This window comes from Protomyctophum bolini, assembly GCF_963924005.1.
Source record: "Protomyctophum bolini genome assembly, chromosome: 3".
Classification (NCBI taxonomy): Eukaryota; Metazoa; Chordata; class Actinopteri; order Myctophiformes; family Myctophidae; genus Protomyctophum; species Protomyctophum bolini.
In genome coordinates, this window is record NC_137864.1 from 365,290 (window position 1) to 370,959 (window position 5,670).

General features: G+C 45.5%; 1 pseudogene across 1 annotated transcript; it reads right to left on the reverse strand.

Moving 5' to 3' along the window:
• Window positions 1-2,261: 2,261 nt before the first annotated feature.
• On the reverse strand, window positions 2,262-3,591 carry LOC308313403 (ubiquinone biosynthesis monooxygenase COQ6, mitochondrial-like; annotated as a pseudogene). Its single transcript has one exon. The product of its transcript is annotated as a ubiquinone biosynthesis monooxygenase COQ6, mitochondrial-like (transcript).
• Window positions 3,592-5,670: the final 2,079 nt, after the last annotated feature.

Sequence of the window (5,670 nt, forward strand, 5' to 3'; positions counted from 1 at the left end):
TGCACGACTGTGCTGCGGCTGCTGCCTCCTGCCTGTTATTATTTTTAATAAAGTGTTTGATTGTGGAGTTAAAGTATCGTTTGCTGTGTGATATTTTATAAATATGGTAGCCAAATAGTAATGGTCAATCAATGATAATGATAGAAAAAACAAAGATTCAAACTCAAAGGCTTTAAAGTTTATTTTGCAAAATGATGATGATTGAATTAAGTGCCTGCCCTGCACTGTGTCGACAACAACAGAACAGAGTTCCTGCCTGGCCAGATTCATGACATGAGGAGGTGAGAGAGGTGTTAGTTCATGTGTTTACTGTTTAGGAATAGACAAAGGAAACAAAGCAAGAAAGCATTAACAACATTTGCATAACCGTCCGCGCTCCGCCTCATCGCATTTAAGATGCAGGCAGTGGCACGCAGCCCCACGGCTCAAGCCTCACATTCCACAGTTACACGCACAGTGACAGTACAAAACAGTAACACACTATGAAGTTAAGTCACAGTAAAAAATCTGTAGCCTACTTGTGTTGTGTATTATGGTCTATTGGTCTCTGCCTGACTGTAATGTTATCATTGGACATGATGTGAAAGAAAGTTTCCATTTCGCCGATTATAATTAGTAGGCTAATATAATTAAGTCTGTTCTTGACTCACCACTCTAGAAATGGCATTGGCGCCTATGCGCCTATGCCATCTAGTGGCGATATTATTATTATTATTTTTTTGGCTTTTTTATGGCTTTCGGGTCTAACGTTGCGGTAATTAATAGGGCTGGGCCTCGGGCCCATCCAGTTAGGGCCGGGCCATGCAGGGCTTCAAATTTTGGGCCCGATGAGAACTCTACTCCCACCATACCCTGTGTCTAGTTCCTGCCTAGTGCCCCTGTGTGTCACCTTTATAAGTGGTCACCTTCTATGTGCTGTGTTTCTCAAGCCCGCCACCAGGTGGTCAAAAATAATACTGGTAATAATAATACAAATAATGCCTCTCTTCTAATGGCTCCTACACATCCTATATAAGGCAAAAAAAGTCCAAATTTCATCATTCTTTAAGTAGCATGTGACATATGAAACTAGGGGGTTTTCATGATTCTGAATCCATTCCAAGCATTAGTTTTGCACTCCTTGGGAGGAAAACGGCCATAGCCGTCCTCACAAACGTGATGAGGTCAGCACATTTGGTGTATTTGGTGTATATGGCCTAAGGAGTGTTTTTGTGCAAACTAATGCTTGGAATGGATTCGGAACCATGAAAACCCCCTAGTTATGTCACATGCTACTTAAAGAATGATGAAATTTGGACTTTTTTGCCTCATATAGGATGTTATGGGTATGATCACATATTATGCTAATAACTGACCCAACTAATGAGTCCAATCAAACGGCCACTGCAGGACCAATATCACCTTGATTTTGATTGCATATAGCAGTGTTGTTTTTGGCAGCACATTTTGATTTTAGTTTCAGTCATAGTCTCTTGAATAGTTTTCATTTAGTTTCAGTCACATTTTAGTCACCTGTGTTAAGTCTAGTTTCAGTCGACTAAATATCATGTGAATTTAGTCGACTAAATCTACAGTTGATGTGTTTTGTCTTGACGCCTTCGTAATGGCTGATTTTACTCTCACTGTTTTCAGCATGCAACCAAGTGTATACAATGACTCATGCTGGATCTCTTGTCCACTAGTCCCTAACACTTTAGTCTAGTATTTATTTGTTGACGAAATTGTCAGTATATTTAGTCTTAGTTTTAGTCATCATAGCTTAGTTATGCTTTAGTTTCCATTTAGTTTTCGTCAGTGTAAAAAGAGTCGACGAACATTTTTCGTCATTAGTTTTAGTCGACGAAAACACCACTGTTGCATATAGGGCCTAAATGGCTAAATGGAAACCAGACCGCAAGGACTTGATGAACTATTCACAATTATGAAATTATGCCCGATTTCTGATCTGATTTCTGGACCAACGCCCGTTAATAAAGTATTAATTTATTACTAAAAGTAGTAATCAATAAATAGCCTATACTCATTTCCCAGTGTCTGTTTGACACAAATTAAATGTTGAAAAATGCAAGGTTTGTTTCTACTTTGATTTGACATCGTATTAGATTTTTCCATTTAAAATTTTGTTTGCCGATTAAATAATTGGGATTAGTTTGAGACCGTTCCGATATGGCATTTTTACGGCCGATACGGCAGATTCCCATTATGCCACCGATGATATCGTGCGTCACCACGACCAATCAATCCGAGTCAACCAAAACCTGTCACTTGCTTGCAAACGCCATGATGTGCTCTTTCAGCGTAGGAAGCACGTCGGTGGCCAGCATAGCGAAGGTGCGCAGGAGGACCAGGGGCGCGGCGTCGGTGGAGTAAAGACGTTTCACGAGGTCGACGGCGGCCATCATGGGGAGGTTGTGCCGCCGTCGTTCCGCTTGGTACTCCAGCAGGTGGCGCGCCGCTCCCAGGTCCTTCCCGTCGGATGCCGCTCGGCTCAGGACCCGCGCGAGGCAAGCCACGTCCCCGAAGCCCAGGTTGGCTCCCTGGCCGGCCAGCGGGTGCAGGCGGTGCGCCGCGTCCCCGACCAGCACCACCCGGCGCCTCGTGTAGTCCGCGGCGTGGCCCAGTCCCAGGGGGAACGCCGCGCGGCTCTTCGGGCCGACGCCGGACACGCGCGGGGGAAGCTGGCGGCGCGCCGCGCCGGCGGAAGAAGACGGCGTCAGAACCGACAGCGCGCTGCGGAACAGGGAGCCGGACCGGTTCCCGTCGCTCCGGAAGGCGGAGTTGACGGCGTCCGCGAAGCTCCCCGGGTCCAGCTGCAGCAGTTCCCGCGCGCGGCGGAGGCCGGTGGACCACACCAGAGAGCTGCGCGTGTCCGACAGCGGCAGCATGGCCACGGGCCCCGCGGGGAGGAACCTCTGCCACGCGACCGCGTTCTCCGCCGCTGCGGGCTCCGACAGGTGCAGCACGGCCACCACGGCCGACTGCTCGTAGCTCCACCCCGCCGTGCGGATCCCCGACGCTCGCCTCGCCGCCGAGTTGGCTCCGTCGGCGCCGATCAGGAGCTTGGCTCGGAGCGTCTCTCCGCTTGGAGAGGGCGGCCGCCACGACGTCGTTCTCCACGACGTAGGCCATTTCGCCGCCGCCGCCCCGCGGGTCGTCCTCGCGATGGAACGTGATCAGGGCGTCGGAGCAGGCGTCCCAGACCTGCATCGTCCGATAGGGCTTGCACCTCGCGGCCGTGATGTGGTCCCACGCTCCCACGCCACGAAGGAGGGCGGCGGAGCCGCGGCTGATGGAACTGACTCTGGCGCTGTAGTGTTCGGGGACGCCGTCCATCGCTTTCTTGCCGCCCGCTTCGAGCAGCAGAATCCTCTTCCCCTGCAGATTGGGATCCGCGCCTAAACAACAAGCCATGGCCGAGCCCACCATCCCTCCTCCGGATATGACGACGTCATAGACGTCATTGCCCTGGTCGTTCTGTGTGCTCGCTGGTCCTCGACTAATGGTCGTTGTTACAGTAGACGGGTGCTTCTTCGTGATGTAACACCGGCTAAATCCTTTCAAAGCCAGCGACGCTTTTGCGAGACCACGCATCACAGTGTACTGTGCGCTCACTGCACAACTCACCGACTCTTCTCCGTTCACTGAAACTCCGTTCACTGAAACGATCTCCGTGAATAAATGAATAGAATCACACCCGTGTGAAGTGAGCGCCGGATCTCTTATCATCGTACATCATCTCGTTCTGGCCAATCACAATTTGCGTCCTCACTTGTCCGTCTTCACTTTGCTGCCCTCACTTTTATCATCAATATGTACTTGGCTCAGCCAATAAAATCATCGCTAGGATGAGGCCCTCAAACAAAGGAGGCCCTCAAAAAGCTATGCATTATGCACAATGAGCTATAGAAACAATCAATGCATTGATGTTAATATAACATACCGGTAACAAGTTGTGTTATAGAGAGGAGTGACTTCATACTCTTCCAAATTAGGTTGGAGACTGGAGATGACATCATTGTTACGCCCACAAATCAACCATTCATTAGCATGGTTATACATTGTATATATATATATATATATATATATATATATATATATTAGAGCTGGGACTCGATTAAAAAAATTAATCTAATTAATCAGAGGCTTTGTAGTTAATTCATCTAGATTAATCGCATATCATTATTTCACCCAAGAACTGTGAGAGCCATTTTTTCAAATGGATTTTGGTATACTAGTGAATCAATGAATAGTGAATACATAAGTTTATGCAATAAAACATTGTTTTTGTAGTAATAGGGGTAATAGTTCTTAATTGAATAATTGCACACAACTGTGCTGTAATCCACGCTACCATCGGATAGCCTTTTAAATCCTATTTCCAATCCACGGGGACAAGCAAAGTGATCTCAGCTGCTTCCCAGTGTCTGGTGGTGTTATTGTCTGAAGAGGACACGGACACTTGGTGCGCAGGTCCGTCTGAAAACTGTCCAGTGACAACGTTCCGCGGTGAAAAAAATAGTGCGATTAAAATGCGTTAATTTTTTTAATGCATTAATTTTTCTGTAGTTAATTAATCGCAATTAATCGCAATTTGTCCCGGCCCTAATATATATATATATATATATATATATATATATACATGATCCTCATTGACAGTTGAATCTCCACTTGCTCAAATCATCCAAAGTCATACTTTCACTGTGGTAGAACATTAAAATGTTTACGTACAATTGAATATACTACATGCCACTTTAGAGAACCCCACGCAGTGACAGACTTGGGTGTTTCAGAGAACATACATTTAATATATTATCATCTCTTAAACTGTACTGTATATCCTCCGTTCAGCACTGGTTTGCTTTTATTTTGGATGTGTAGGTGATTGTTTTTGAAAATCCAACGTACAATACAACTGCTAATCAAGGTCTAAATATAGGCTGTCTAATCGTTGAAACGTCGTTTTTTTTCAATGTCTAATCTAAGCCTAGACTGCTAAAATACTTTCATTTATAACCCATTTTTAGATGGCCATCTATAGACTAAAAAATGCTCAGTGGGAAGCTCAACTGAACAAAATAGGCCTATACATTATATAAATAGTGTGCCTTTAACCTAGTAGCCTTTAACCCATTCTGACCTGAGATCAGATTCATACGAGGTTTCCACTGGACACACACTGGTCTGATTATAACCCATTCTGACCTGAGATCAGATTCTAAAAATGTCAGTCGATTTTTCAAAAAATAGCAGACCTACAAGCTCGTAACGCGCCACTCGGTGGCACGCTATGAGCTTGTAGATCTGCTATTTTTCAATAGCTAAAGCATAACATGATGCTAACACCAAAATGGGTTCCCGTTCAGAATGGGTTAAGCATTATAGGCTTACTCAATCGGCTGTCAACCTAACGTGTTTCAACATTTGTAACAAACCGCCTGAAAGTTGGTTGAATTAGGTTAATATATAATTCCAATATATGCATTGAAGCCGCCATCTCCCAAGTTCACATTCAAGAAACTGCTTGTTTTATACAATGCATCAAGTCCAGATAGATGCATGAAACCATCACCTGCCTCAACTGAACTATTTCTTCTTCTTCCAGAACTCTCTGTAATCGTCGGCCTTAAAGTCGTCTTCGTAGTGGACTTCGTCCTGTCCCACTGTCTTCTT